Here is a 16,576-nt window from a genome sequence, read left to right on the forward strand (position 1 = left end):
AGGATGTGTTTTCCAGTATCTAAAAAACATCATATGATCATGGTGACAAGGTGAAAAACTAGGTTTTCACTTTTTAAAGTGTTAAAAATAAAAGTAGACATTATGAAGGAAAAGCCAACTGCGAGTGTTGTAGTCTATTCTTGGATAAATAACATGTAATATGTGAGTAGATTGTATAAATTAAGATTTTTATGACATTTTAGTACTATGCATAGGACAACATTTTGCTGATGAGGCTTCAATATTTTAACTTAAGTAAGGAATTTGTGGGAAAATTGGAAATGTTTACATCCTCTCATTAAAGAAATTTCAGACCTTTCTTCTTCTGGAGCCTATCTCTGCTGACGTAGGGCGAAGACAGGGGACACCCTGGACAGGTCTCCACTCTATCACAGTGATACACATAGAGACAAACAATCACACTCACATTCACACCTACGGACAAATTGGAATAATCAATTCACCTCAGCATGTTTTTGGACTGTGGGAGGAAAGCCAGAGTATCTGGAGAAAACCCACGCATGCACAGGCAAAACACACAAACTCCATGCAGAAAGATCCCAGGCCGGAACACGAACCAGGGATCTTCTAGCTGCAAGGCAACAGTACTAACCACCGATCCACCGTGGAGCCTGAAAATGCAACAGTGAAGACCATTTTCTAGTGTGTGTACCAGGTTCCATTTAGATTATCTGCTTTTTGTTTCCATCATTCTGTAATGCTGTTCAAATAAACTACACTGCATTTGCACATGCACATCTCAATATACAACAAAGACAATGTTACACAATTACTGCTCTGGAACTGCATCAGATAAATCACTGTGAACTCAAAACATGTGAACTTCCAATAAGCTAAAACTCCTCACAGGCCTACAGGGAATGAGTGGTATGGAACATGGAGGGAACACATTTAGAATCAAAGTTTGCTTTCTAACTCTGAGGCTCCTGCAGCCAGAGGAGGTCTGAATTCCTAAACATGTGTTCAACACACTTTACTTGTCTTCCATCTGTGTTTTACACTAGATGTCAACAAAATATTGACTTGCTGCATTTGCCACTTTATGCAGCGGTGCTTCCAGTTTTTGTCCTGCAGAGGGAACTCTTGGTTTGCACCAAGACTTGACAGTGCCCCCCTCCTCCACTGTTCTCTCTAAACTGCGCGCGTGCGTAATTGCGCACTGCTGACACCGCGCACAGAAAATCTGCGCTGCGCACAAAAAAAAAAAAATCCAACCTAAATTGTAAATAAAATAAACACGTAACAATTCATTCTGTGCTATTTTTCAGTGTGAGTCAGTGAGTGACCGGTGACTGGCTGCTGCAGCCAATGATGCGATTCACATACATATTTACCATAGACTGTATATAATGGTATTTACGCAGCTAATCAACGTCAGGCGTCCTTATATGCAGCTACCGTTGTTCTCATAGATATGAATGAGTAGATAGGACACGCCCCTTTGAGCTGCGTGCTACAGCGAGGCTAAGCTAGTGGGGGCAAAGTTTCAGTGCATTCCGTTGATGTAGACGGCGTGAAAACGGAAACAAGTATGCCGTCTCACTGTGCTGCATACAATTACACACTACGTCGTACGATTGAGACAAGGAAACTTGGAATGACTTTTCATAGGTGATGATTGGGATTACAGGCAGTTCTTTAGGACTGCTCTCAAATAATTGAAATGTTACTAAACAAGGTTATACTTATAAAATTAAATAGCTCTGGTCTCCAGTATATTGGCGAATTCGGTTATTTGTACTTAATTTATTAGCATCATTTCTTTTAATATGTTGTGTACAGACTTAACTACTTCTCTGTCTACTTTTCTTACTCCATGTAGGTTTCCCAGAGACTATGGGTTGAGGAGGAATTGGAAGTTTGTCAGCTTAGACCTGGTGTCATTCCATCAGTGTTAAACTTCCCGGCTCATCTTGGAAGAGTACGTGCCAGAAAGACCACGACCAAGCAGCCTTGAGATCTTAGGCAGCGTCTCCCTGAGGTGGGTGTCGACAGTGTTCACAGTCAGGTCTGTGGTAATCCTGTCAAAAAACAAAACAGAAAAAAATCTAGATTATAAATCAACATGTAATCAAAGCACTCTGTGTATAATGCCATAGTATAGGATGTAGTTCAGAAAATGCCAAAGTATAGTATACTTTACTCAAGAATAACATAATATGGCCTGTAGTTCATAGTACAGCATGTTGGCAAGAAAAAAAAAGATTATTATGTGGTTCAAAAAGCGCAAAATGATAGGATGTTGCCTAAAATTGTCATGTATGATATGTGGTTCAAAAAATGTCATAGTGCAGTATATTGTCAAAATAGTATGTAATTCAAGAAAACATCAGAGTATAATATGTCATCTACAAAATGCCATAGAATAATAATTTCATTGCACAAGTAAAAGTATAGTAACTTTTAAAACTGTTCGAATTCTTATATGTTGCTAAAAAAAAAAACCCAAAAAACTAAAACAAAAAAAACGAAACACGGGAAAACCCATAGAGACTTGAAGAACTGGTGGGGGAAGGTGTGGTGGGTGGTGGGGGGAGATGGGGGAGTAGAGGGGGGAGGCCGCCACCCACCTCCCTGCCTACTCTCCGCCCTGACTCCACCCAGACTCTGCCTCAGCTCCACCCATGTGGTCACTTGAGGAACTACAATGCCAAAGGGACGACGAAATTATTTCTTTTTATCTGATCTGCAGCTCAGTGAGTTAAAAGTTTGCCTATGGAGCTGCAGGTCGCTGGTTCAAAATCAGACCCTTCTTAAATTTTTATCAAAATCCTGACAAAAACAAACAAACAAAAAGGCCAGTGGCAGGTCTTGAACCAGCTATCTTCCACTTGGTAGTCTCGCTTCTTACCCGGAGCTAACTGCTCAAATACTAAATCTTCTTTTTTTTGCGCATTTATCATCTAGTTTTTGTCGTTTTTGAGTTTTTTTTTAAACTCAAGTCTTGACAACAGTTTTTCTCAGGAGGTTGGACTTCAGCGTTTGTGCTGGAGGGTTGAACCCTCAGTTCCAAGACTTTCCAAAGCCTCCACACCTCCCGAGTCCTCAGGACCTGAGCTTTCACACAGTCTGAGGGCTGAAATTTTCTAAGTCCCACAGTAGTTCTCTGCTAGATTGAACTTTCAGACAGTCCAAGGACTGATATCTTCTAAGTTCCTGAATACTTCTCTGTTAGTTTGAACCTTTCCACAGTCTGAGGACTGAAATCTTAAAAGTTCTTGAGTAGTTCTCTGTTAGTTTGAACCTTCAGACAGTCTGAGGACTGAAATTTTATAAGTTTCTTAGTACTTCTCTGTTAGTTTGAACTTTCTGGTTAACAGAAGCCTTAAAACTTGTGACCATGAGTCTTGATTTCACATTTAGACCATCGATCGGAGTTCTTCTCAGACCTTCACCTGTGGGTTTTTTAGAAATCCTCAACAAACTTTGATTCTCTTCACTGAACAGTAAAGTTTGTGGAAATCAGAAGGTAACATTAGTTTGATAAATGCCTTCAATTACTAGTAGACTTTATCTGGAAAGCAGTTTTCTGAAGTGAGTTCTTAGTAAATCTGTCCACAATCAAACCAAGAACATAGAAAGAGGAAATGTTTGAAGAAACCTGTTTTCATTTCAGACTAGAAAACACTTTAAGTCCTTTATCTGTTTTGGCTCTTTTTGATTGTTTTATTGTCTCTTCTGTTTAATTTGCTCTTCTAAAGTCTAACTGGTGTCTTTTCAAATGTTTTGTCTTTAGTGTGATTCTTATTAAATGTTTAGTTTTGCTCTTTTCTCACCGTTTATTCTTTTCTAATGTCTGATTTGATTTCGAAATGTTTTGTCTTTTTAATGTTTAATTGTTTTTTCAAATGTTTTATCGGCTTGTTTGAGTTTCTTTTTCTTTCCCAATATTTAATGTTTCAATTAAATCTTTGTTAAGGTTTTTCTTTTTAAATGTTTTACCACCTTTTAATGTTTAATTTTCTTTTTAAATGCTTCATTGTATTTTCTGTGTAATTCCTATTTGAAGTTTTATTGTGTTCAAGATGTAATTTTCTAATTAAACATTTAATTTTTTAATTAAATGTTTTGTCTTTTTTGGCCTTTTCCAGCTTTTTATTGGATATTAAGAGACAAACAGGAAATGGGGGAGAAGAGTCGGGGGAAGACTTGCAGCAAAGGGCCGCGAGCGGGAATCGAACCCAGGACGCTGCGTCAGGGACCAGCCCCTGTACATGAATCACCTGCTTAACCCGTTGAGCTATATGGGCACCAATGTTTCGTCTTTTTAAGGGTTTAATAATCTGATTAAATGTTTTGCATTTTTTAAAAGGTTTAACATTCTTCTTGTTGAATTGTATTTTTTAAATGTTTAATTATGGAAAATACTTTATCTGTAATTTTTAATATTTGTATTTTAAAAATTGTGTTAAATTTCATAATGATATGTAGTTTATCTTGTTGAATTATCTCATTCAATATTTTGTCTGTTTAATAGAGTTAAACATTAAATTACATTAAATGCTATTAAACAGACAAAATATTGAATGAGATAATTCAACATGATACAGTCCATGTCATTATGAAATTAAACAAAATTTTTAATATACAAATATCAGAAATTACAGATGAAGTATTTTCCAGAATTACACATTTAAAAAATACAATTCAACAAGAAGAATGTTAAACCTTTTAAAAAATGCAAAACATTTAATCAGATTATTAAACCCTTAAAAAGACAAAACATTTAATTAAAAAATTAAATGTTTAATTAGAAAATTACATCTTAAAGACAATAAAACTTCAAATAGGAATTAAACAGAAAATACAATGAAGCATTTAAAAAGAAAACTAAACATTAAAAGGTGGTATATGTATATATAATTTAATTGTATTTAACGTTTAACTCTATTAAACAGACAAAATATTGAATTAGATAATTCAACAAGATAAACTACATATCATTATGAAATTTAACACAATTTTTAAAATACAAATATTAAAAATTACAGATAAAGTATTTTCCATAATTAAACATTTAAAAAATAAAATTAAACAAGAATAATATTAAACATTTTTAAAAAATGCAAAACATTTAATTAGATTATTAAACCTTTAGAAAGACAAAACATTTAATTGAAAAATTGAAAATAATGTTTAATTAGAAAACTACATCTTAAATTTCTTAAATCATTTTAATAATAAAACTTTTTAAATGTTTTATTCCATTATTTTTTTCCCTTTGATTTAATTGCTTTTTGTTATGTAGTTTATTTCTTTAATCTTCTTTTTCTGTCAAGATTTTAACCCCAACCTTAAAAGTGAAATAAACCCTTAAATCACAATGAAAATACTTCTGTTGTCACAATCATGAGTCAGTTATTCAGTTTATCAATTCAACTTTATTTGTTTAGCACCTTTTACACAGATGACAAGACTAAACAAGCAAAGAGAAAAAACTATGATTAAAACTAGGATTATAACTCAAAAACATTTATAAAAAAAACAGATTTAACATGTTAATAAAATATGTTGTGTCCAGGGGAGGGAGGGAGTTTATTGAAGTCTTCTTGGGCTCACATGGGAAATCATTTAAAATATAAACTTGATATTCAGTCTAAGGAAACTGCAGAGTGATAGAAGAACCAACAATATCTCCTGTTTTCTCCTTTAATGAGTCGACTCTTCTTGTGCTTTCAGACCAAAGAACTACAGACTCTTCACAACCTGCTCAAACTCTTGGTACAGGACCTCACCACACGGGTCAAGAAGGTTTCTGTCTCATTTCTACTCTGAAGCTCACCTTCTCCTGCTCAAACTGCTGACAAATGTTTCTGCTGCTCTAAAGTCTGGTCTCCAGAACTTCCTAAAAACTCTCAAAGTCTCTTCTGCTGCAGGTTGCTTTGTAGAACTGTTCCAGAAAACCTCACTAAACCACATGGAGGGGCCTCAAGATAGTCGTCCAAATGAAACCATACAAAAACCAAACTAGCACAACCCAAACGCTAAAGTCTCCTGCAGCCTACCAGAGAACCTCTGAGAACAGAGAATCAGAACAGGAACTCTTACCTTCTGGACAACCAACATTGGTTCTCAAACAAGAATACAGAATGTGTCTGACCAAAAACCTCTAAAGACTCACTACAGCCAAGATAAAGACACAACTCAGCTGCAACAAATCCACTAATCACTGCACACATCAGCACCATGTGCTGACTGTGGCTAAAGAACCACATTTACCAAGACAACTATCCAGTACAAAGCCCTAAAACACACCAAGAAACACATTAAAGATGATTTTACTGCTGGAAGCTGCAAGCCAACGCCTAAAGAACCAACTAAAGCAATGGAGCCAAACCCGGTTCACTGGTGAAGAGAAGCAGAGGAAATGTTTGACTGCAGCTAAATAAAGCAGGAAGACACTGAGCTGCTCAGGTGCTCCTGATAACACCAAGCTGCTCAGGTGTTCTTGATAACACCAAGCAGCCACCTGGACAGCCAATAGGAACACAGCCTCCTGGAAGTCCAGAGGGCTGGGTTAGTGAAGGAAATTTAGTTTAAAGTTGAGGCAGAAAGTTAACAAAGAAAGTTGAAAACCACCTTCTGATACCTGAAATCTCTGAGTTTTCACACAAAGAACACCTAAACATGTCAAACTGGTTTCATAGTAGAACCATCATTGTAAAAACGTCATAGTATGGTGTGTTGCTCAAAAAACATTAGGACCCGGCTGTCAGGGGACAAACATGTAAGAAACATGAGAACAGAGAGAACCCAACCAGTAGGTCACAGTTTATCATCCCCCAGTCATCTCCTGAAGTCCATATGGTGAGAGACATCAGTATCTGGTTGTTAATTTACCAGAGGATGCTTATAATCATGCTGATGTGGTCTGTACTCTACAGTATTTTAGTGACTCAATAAATGCCTAAGTTGTTTTTTTTTAAAATGCTTTTTAGTTTTTAATAAACATTTAAGAGTCTATATGTAATCAATAAATGGCCTTTGTCTATCTTAAGAAAAATTCACTCAGAACTCTATGTTAACAGTACTAAATAAATCAATAAATACATGCATACACACAAAAATAAGTTAATACATTAACTGTATTAAGATAAGATTTAGATTTTTTTTAAAAAGTTGTTTATGTTTTTGCAGAATCCAGTATTGCTCACTGGTTGGTCATTACATTTTATTAGTTTGATTTCACTGTTTAAAATGATGCCACCTCTTTTCAGACAGAACCTGTGATAATAAAACAATACAAAATTTTTAGTTCCGTGTTAATAAAGCACTTAAAGCTTTAAGTATGACTAAATGCTTTTTTCATAATTAAATATATCACTCCTTAGGTGGTAGTGGCCCCAAGTTCAGTAAAGTTGGAAAGATATTCACAGATTCGGGCTTCCAGCATCAATAACTCATTAGATATAGGTTGTCAAAACATAAACGGTGCCTCTTTCCCATTGTTGCAAGGCAGACAATGTGCTACAAGCCCAGTTTTATCAAAAGTAGCTGTCTTTCAAGCTACAGGAATAACATTGGTGTCTATGGAGTGAACAGGGTCTGTCTGCAATTTGCAAAACCGCTGCAACAGTAAAGAGAGACAAATATTCAATAACTTCACTCTTATACATTGTAGTGTCACTAAAATCACTGCAGCCTTCAACTGGCTCCTGTTGACAAAGTGTTTTAACAGAAATGTAAATGCTGTAATTTGATTCTTTTAATGAACCATGTAACATGAATGGATGTGATGCTGGTGTGACCACAGTGCACACGTCTGATGTTGCTCACAGTGGTCCAAGGGACGCTCAGGGAGTTTGTGTGTTTGCTAAGACTCGGGAAAAATTACAGGGAACATTGGCCCCCTCCTAAAAAAAAAAAATCTAAATACCTGGGCAGTGGCAGTAATGAAGAAAGACAGAGTTGTATGTTATATGTAACACAACAAAGTGAACAAGTCAAGAGAAAGTTTTACACATTTTACACTCATTTTTAACCCACAAGTCAGGAATGAGAGTTCAATAAGGATGAAATCTCAGCTCAGAGCAGAAACTGTGACTGATTTAGTGTAAAACTATGCATTACAGTCACACTTTTGGATACCATTTGCAGTGTGTGTGTGTGTGTGTGTGTGTTTAAATGAGGGCGTACAGTTGAGAGCACTAACAGCATCCTCAGTCAGTCAGCGCTGCTCTGATGCTGCCCTGCGTGTTGGCACATGAGCGCTGCAGGAGCTGACAGCGACCAAAAGCTCAGGTAGGAGCTGCTGTAGATCTGCGCGGTGGATCTTTGTTTTTAAACATGTTATTATGGGAAATGCAACATCTCAGGCTGGGCTGTGCATGTGTCAGCAGCATGTGTGCACGGCTGCAGTAAGGACAGCTCGGCTGCAGTCTGCTGCAGTGCTCAACACTGCATGGGCGTAGTCCTGCTCTCTGCGTTTGGGCTGCAGGCTGAGCCTCCTCCAGGCCCGCTGCTGCTGCTGCTGCTGCTGCTGCTGCTGATGCTGCTGCTGCTGGACACAGGAGGAGGATATATGGTGCTGCTTGTGCGTAAAGGATGCATGATTACTAGGTGTGTGTGTGTGTGTGTATAGAGTGAAACATGTCGTGTCATAATCAGTGCTGACACTCTGGGGCTGCGTGTTTTAACTTCGTCCCGTTGTCCCCCACGCTGAACTTTGAAGGTTATTGATCCGATCGGACAGACAGGCTGCCTGCAGACATGGAGCTGCACCTGCTCGTCACGGCCTGCCTCCTGTTTGGCAGGATAATGATGACGCACCAAACTCACAGTATGTCTTTGTTTCTTATTTATTTGTTCTTTTGCTTTCTGCCCTGTCACTGCATCTGTTTTAACAAGGGCTGAGACTTGTTATGACTCATCAGTTAAAGTAGAATTAGGACAAAATGTTGAGGATTGTCCCAAATAAATGCAGTGATGCCAAAAACTCATTTTAAAAAAAGAAACGTGCGTAAAATTTGCAATCAAGTCCAAAGCAGTCGATATTCTGTGATACTGCAGCAGAGGTGTTATTACCCCGTTTGACCACAGAGATCAGTAAAGTTTCATCAGGATTATGTAATGCTAAGGTGATAAAGACCACAGACTGTATATAGTTTGAGGTAAGGACAGCTGCTGACTTAGGCCTACTCACAAAAAGACTAGATTTAAGTTATAACTGCACTGAATTGGATGGAAAAACATTAACATAAAATGTTATTTGTTCATTCTTCATTTCAAACCGTCTCAGTTTTGGTGTCTGAAAACAAATCTCATAATGACACATTTCATTTCATACCGACACATAATGATACATTTTATTGTTATTGCTACGTTTTCTGATTTAAGACCAGACTACACTATAAATACCAACACATAAACTAACAACAAATACACAAACGAAAAACAGGTAATATTCAGAGACACACAAATATTGGAAAATAACACCAAATAACCGTCTCATAAAAATACAGTGATTTTCCAATGAAAATATATCCAATTAAAATACATTTTCCAGCCTTAATTTTCCATGAGCTCATGTGTATTTATCTGGCTTTTAAATGTCTAATGAAGGATATTAATGCGTGTTAAAACAATGAAATTTCTTTGTTGACATCACTTAGTGTTTACACATATAAAAACAACAAGTAATTTGCATTTTGACAGATCCCCAAGGTTCATCATTATTGTACACAGATGAAAAGACATTCGGTCAACATTTATGTTGTGAAAACTTGTGTAATAATACATCTCACATTTAGCCAACAAATCTATGCCAAATTTATTCTATTAATTGTCACTAATTGCATCCAAATTTAGAAATATATCTACAGTACTAAATCCATATGAAATTACTAAAAATTGGTAAATCTATTTAACAGTATGTCAAAAAAAATTTTTTTTAAAAATTTACATTTTATGGTTTTTCAGCTGCCGATTTCTAATTTTACAGTAAATGTGTATGTTTATTAGATATTTCTGAAATTTTATTGATATTTTTGTATTTTGTTTTGTTTTTTTTAAAGGAGAAAAAAAAGTCTGTCTCTTAGGTTAGCAGGCTCAGCAACTGCCCAAACTAGACAGTTATCTCCATAGACTGTACATAAATCAAATTTTGTGTTAGGTGTCTTTCACATGAGGTATAACTAAGTCAAGGGTTGATTAAAAGGCTTGAAAGTAGGATTGCTGACTGACATATTCCTCCTGCTGCACCGGGGTTTCACTAAGACAAAATAAATCAATTTGATGATCAAATATTAGATGATTAACTAACAGAGATTTAGCCGAGTGAGATCTAATGTTTAACAATCCACATAATCCTCTGCTCTCGTCTTGGTTGTTGATTAATGAAATGTAGGTAATCTTGGATCAGACAGTTTTTAAGAGCGTGACAGCTGTCTGGAAGCTTCATGTTCAGCCTGTACCTTTGCCTTCTGGTCTCACCTCTGGATTGTCCTGGTTTAGACTTTCTAATAAACTCAGCTATGTTCCTAGAAATGAGTGCTGCATGATCCAAAGTGGGATAAATGCTGTCTCTTAAAATCAGACAATGTTTTCCCCAGAAAGTGTTCCAGCTGTCTGTGAAGCCACTTTTTTTTTGCTATGTATTCTAGGTATTTTGCTGGATTAATTTCACAATGAACTCTGAATGTAACTTCCTATTCGCGTCTCTTCCAGTGAACCCCGTGTCCACGTTTCTGTTCGCTCCACGAGGGCCGCAGATGTTTCCGTGTCTAACCTACCTGGAGAGAAACGTCAGGGTGGACTGTGAGTTCCCGGCCACCTACCAGATCCCTGGACCCTACTGTGAGTATCGGCAGGACAGCCGGCTGGTGGGCAGCACCTACCCCAACGCCGTCATCTACGTGTCCACGGAGGACCGCAGGAGGAGCAACGTCAGCCTGGTCAACCCTACTCTGTGCCGCCTCACCTGGGCCCCGCTGGCCGATGAGAAGCCTTACACCTACACCTGCAGGGTCTATCAGGGCAACGACTGGAAGGAGAACAGCATGGCCGTGCATCACAGTGAGTAGAGCTGTTATTTGGGCCTTTGTTTCGCCCGCAAAAACCAGCCGAAACAATGTCTAAACTCCCATTCTTGTCCATTACAGGGATTCTTCCCATCTGCTCTGCAATCAGTGTGATGTTCAAATCAGCTCCGTGGTTTCTGTCGCTGGTGATGTCTCTTCCTGTGGCTGTGGGTCTTCTCAGTCCTTGAAGTCTCATTTTCACGGGGTAAAAACAGCTCAATGGGCCTTTCTCACTTGATTTCAGACTCTCTATTTGTTGATCATTGGTGCTTGACAATGTGGGGGGATTTTATTTGATATTATTTAATTTTTAGGCAGACAGGAGAAGCCCTGGAACATGAAAAAGCCCCTCTATCTGAATGAGACTGGATAAAATCAACCTCTCAGTGAGAATTCAGTATAAATGTACCATTGAAGTGTGAGAGCTTTTATGTAATAAACCTCACTGTCACCACTGTACCTTGAACACCATTGTTTCACAGTGCTATCAAAAAGGGGGCGAGGTTAAATGACAGACACTGCAAACAAGTGTTTATTTTATATTATGATGGCTGTTATAAATAACAGATTAGTTTTTTTAAATCTGTTGTCTTCATCGGGTCTATCTTGTGCATAAGACTCATTAGAAACTATCTGGATGTACAAATTTGCTAAATAAATATTTATTTTAGGGTTTTTTTGAATGAAAATAGATGCTTCTTATAGATTTATATTAAAACAAATGGGTTTGATTATATACATTGACATTAAAAGTGCAGATTTTCTCTTAGCACTCATGTTATTGCAGCATATATATATATATATATATATATATATATATATATATATATATATGTTAACAGTGGAGAGCCTTGTGATTGGATTTATTGTGCTACAGAATCATAGAAGAGTGAAAAGTTGCAGCTTATCAATTATACAAACAGTGTGTAACCACAGATGTATTCAGGTGGTGTTATGGCTTTCGAAATATAGTAATAAATAACAGTTGAAACACTGCCTTCCTTGCTGGCATTGGGCCTCTCTGACAACCTTCAGTACCTTTAACTGGAATCTGCAAGAAGTAATCTGCACATTGATTGAACCCCATGTGAGGTTCAAGCCAATATGAGAACAAATCAGCTCAAATAAAAGCTCTTTTCTACTCTCCCTTGTGGGCAGCAATAATGAAAACACTGACTGGATGAATATTCCGTACTTGAAGACCTTTGGAATTAGACTCTATGTTTCAGTTTTTGCTTTGCTGCTTTTCCACCCCACAGCCTAAAAAGACACAGAGGTGCATGACTGTTTGCAATTCTGTTAAATGACATGGGTCAGATCTGCAGCCATGTGGTGATAAAATAATGAGTGATGCTGCAGCTGTCCGTCAGATGAGTCAATATGAGGTGCAAGAGATGATGTAAGTGTAATATTTTACAGTCACCATAATAATCCTGCCTAAATGCTTTCAAGTACATGTGTTAAATTGCACAGTATAAAAGATTATTATAGCGCTTTAATTTGAATGCTTTCTGTTTTGCACCTTCCACACTGTCTGAATACACATTTAAGGCCTTTCTAGGCTCCGTTTATGCTGCTTGCTTAATTCAACTTTGATGCTTTTTTTTTTACTTTTGGGTCTTTGATTCCTGTATTATATTGCCATCACTTTTAATGCTGCTCTGCTCACTTTGATTTGCAAGCTAGTGCTTGAATAAAGATGTCTTTATATTTTTTCAAATAGACAAATCAGCTTGTTGGTTTATTTTGTTCTAGCACTAAAGGTGTACTAAACAACATAGCCAAAGCATAGTAACGAATAAAGGTTGTAAATTATAAAAGTTGTCTGTGTTTTGTCTGCACAAACCACTGATTTTAAGTATACAGCCCTGTAGCTCTTTAAGCTGTTTGTTGATGCTCAAGGCAATATATACAGTATGTTACATAAATGATAAATATTCACATGTGCGTCTCTACAGGGACAGAGATATACTGTACCTCTCCTCCATTGAATCCAGCCAATCTGACCATAAAAAGAGCCAGATTTGTATAAAAGTGGACTTGACTATGATCTTGTTCTGGAACCGAGAAGCCAATGCAGGCATTAGACTCACGCGCATGACTTCCTTTAACACTAGATGTCACTAAAACATAAGGTTGCAGTATAGTCAGGCTTAGTTGGTGGAGCTTCCTGTTGCTGTCCAGCAGAGGGAGTTCATATTTTACACTACATTTAGACACATGCTGCACTTAGGCACACATTTTAATACCTGTACTAACTCTAATATTTACAGTTTAATACTTTTGCTACACTTAATTGGGCCACTATGTTTTACAGAGAACTTTTAGGATTTTTACTTTATTTTCTGACATCTTCTTAATAAAAAGTAGGATGCATTTTCATTAAGAGTCCCACAATAAATACAAAATTTAAAATTAGATCCACCTTTGCTGCTTTCTGCCACTCTTGCATTTGCGGAAATCATTCATAAAGAAAAGGCTGCAGTTGTTGAAAAGCTCCAGATGCATGGAGAGAAAAGCTTGGATGAACAAAAACTACAATTCATCTCTGCAGCACTGAGGCCTTTCGAGTTTTCAGTAACACATGTATTAAACTGAAAGTGTGTGTGTATTTGAGCAGATGATTAGTTGTTCCTCTGTCACATTTCAGTGATTTTCTGGTTGGGATTGTCCACGCAGGAGTGAAGCGAAATACTGTAAAAACACAAGAGCTGAACAACTGAGCCCCCATACAGAGCAGCTGTCCATAAAACTGTGGTGCACTAACAAAGCAGCTGCTGGTGGTGAAGACACGAAAAATGGCACAATGTGCAGCAGACGTCACTTCCTGTGATAATATGCAGATCAGAGAAACCAGTGGAAACGTTTTCTGCCTGGAAATGACACGAGCTCTTATATAAAGGAACAAATAAAAAATACTGCGCTCGGCTTCCTGTCCGTATGTCATCACAATAAGAACCAACAAAAAAACCCTTTCAAGGCGAACTGTGTGTGTTTTTTGCTCAGTTAGTAGATGAATGGAACATATTGTACACATCATACACCTTATTGGGACACTAAATCACTTCTTTAATGTCTTCTGGGGCTCTGGACTGAGCATTCTGAGAAAATAACTTGTACAGTGTCATCAGGTTCACCTCAGAATGGGACAGAAAAAGCTTATGTTACACAACAGGGTGGGGTCTAATGCGAAGGTTCATTTGGGTGCATTAGGGTCAGTCAGTGTCAATTCAGATGGAAGTGTGGCTCCACTGTCTCTGATTTGGTTCAGAGTTAATAGATATTTGTCATTTAGGGCCCAAAACTAAGCTCTGTAAAAATATTTTGGCTGATTATATCAATAAAACTGTCTTACCTGAGAAGTCATTTTAAGGGTTCAATATGTCCAGAAGTAGAACTCATAACAACAATGAAATCTGATGAGGACACAGACTAAATTGCTTCCAGCCGATCCAAATGACTGAATGGGTCCAACAGAGGACAGAATTTTAATCACTGACCCTTGAAAATAGATAAAAGTACAAGATTTGTAAACAAGGCAATGGCATTGGGGTCTCAGAAATTTCTTATAAGTGTATACGTATGTGTATTTATATTTCTGACTAAAAATACAGTTTTGGTCGACATTTCTTAAACCTTTGAGGCTTCTAACATCAGTGGGATTAAATGTGCGGCAAGTATATAAAGCAAGGTTCCAGTTTTTGCTATTTTGTCACGTCAAAATGATGATGTGGACTAACTCATAGGATCACAATAACTGGTGTGCACTGAGGTGTGTTTATTGTCATTATATGTGCCATGTTGGCTTCCATGTTGTCTTCATGTTGAAATTCAACAACATGTGAGGCTTATTTTGTCTTACTGAATGTTCCCATGCATATAACTACATATTAAAAAGAAAACTGAACAGAGAAGCTGATAATTCAACCTATATCACAATAGATCTCCTTAAAATGGCTTCCCAGGTAAGAAAGTTTTATTGATGTAATATTTTATAGATATTAGTTTTCAGTCCCAATGAACACACGCATAAAGACTGAACAGATTGAGACATGGCAGCAACATATTTTTGAACTGACACAGAATGATTCCTTACTGAAAGTATGAAATCCAGTATTTTGCTGTGAATTTGAAGTCCGGTCAGCTTGGCCCCTGCCGCATTGATTCTGACGTCTCTTTGCGCTAAAATCAGAGGATCATAACATTATCCAGGTCCGATGTGTTGCTTTGACCCACTCTTATCAGTGCTGTCGGTGTTATTTCGTCTCTGCAACAGGTAACAACCAAATCTGACATGCTTTCTGGTTGTCCGTCCTTACGTCTGTCCTGTTCTCATGAGCATGAAACATCAAGGACACCGTGAAAGAATTTGGCACAAAGATTTCAAAGGTCACTATGACACTAATCTTGGGTGCCCACTTAAAACTGTGATAATTGTATCGATCATCTGTGCTGCTGGGTTGAAAATTGCCTGTGAAGCGTCCACCTTTTAGAATCTGTAGCTTCTTCGCAATCACATCCATATTTTAAGTATCGTCTACTGTCATGACTGCAGCTTTGTGCTCCGTCTGAGTCAGCTACGTTAGCCAACATGCCGACACAAAAAAAGAATTCAGCTACACACTTCAAAGTCTTAACTACATGTCTTGTATGAATCCGTACAGACATAGATACAAACTGACTGGTTGGCAAAGACAACCACAAGGCAATAATTCTATTTTGCTACATATTATTGCTGAGTTATTCATGTTTCACTGTTGAACTGTAACGTTAAAAAAGACACACACATCCCATTGTCCAATAGGATGGGTACTAGATGAAAAACATTAGCAGAGTTGAAACACATATTTGGAGAGCAGATCTATTTTCAAATTACCTTCGAACTGCCACAAATTGATTAACTGTACAAAATGATCTGCATTTGATATTTAAAACTAGTGAGAACAGGCTGCACATTCATCCATCCATTATCTATAGACTGCTTATTCCTCATTAGGGTTGTGGGGGGCTGGAGTCTATCCCAGCTGACATCCTGGACAGGACACCAGTCTATCACAAGGTTACACATAGAGACAAACAAGCACGCTGACATTCACACCTACGGACAATTCAGAATCAGCAATTAACCTCAGCATGTTTTTGGACTGAGGGAGGAAATCAGAGAACCCAGAGAGAACCCATGCATACACAGGGAGAACATGCAAACTCCATGCAGAAAGATCTCAGGCCGGGACGCAAACCGGAGCTTCTTCTAGCTGCAAGGTGACAGTGCTAACCACCAACAGGCTGCACATAACATTAAAAATCTATAACAAATAGTGCAGTTCACAAGCAAACTATATGGTGCTTCATGTAATTTACCCGGCAGTAATAAATCAGTTTTGACCCAGTTATGTGAATCTCTATCATGAGTCCTTAAACTCCAGGGAAGTGATGTAAAATCAGAAGTATACATTCAACTGTTGAAAATGTATGTCATCTACTGTCTTATGCACCATCCGCCCCCTCTGAACTTCTCCTACTGTTAGCAGCTGAAC

The 16,576-nt window shown here is 37.6% G+C and overlaps 1 long non-coding RNA gene across 1 annotated transcript; it reads left to right on the top strand.

The window, feature by feature from the left end:
* Nucleotides 1–1,224: 1,224 nt before the first annotated feature.
* LOC129350487 (uncharacterized) lies at nucleotides 1,225–7,792 on the top strand. The gene is made up of 3 exons (XR_008603900.1): nucleotides 1,225–1,632; nucleotides 1,844–2,002; nucleotides 5,701–7,792. It is a non-coding gene; the product is annotated as an uncharacterized LOC129350487 (long non-coding RNA).
* Nucleotides 7,793–16,576: the final 8,784 nt, after the last annotated feature.

Source organism: Amphiprion ocellaris, chromosome 14, assembly GCF_022539595.1.
Source record: "Amphiprion ocellaris isolate individual 3 ecotype Okinawa chromosome 14, ASM2253959v1, whole genome shotgun sequence".
Taxonomy (NCBI): Eukaryota; Metazoa; Chordata; class Actinopteri; family Pomacentridae; genus Amphiprion; species Amphiprion ocellaris.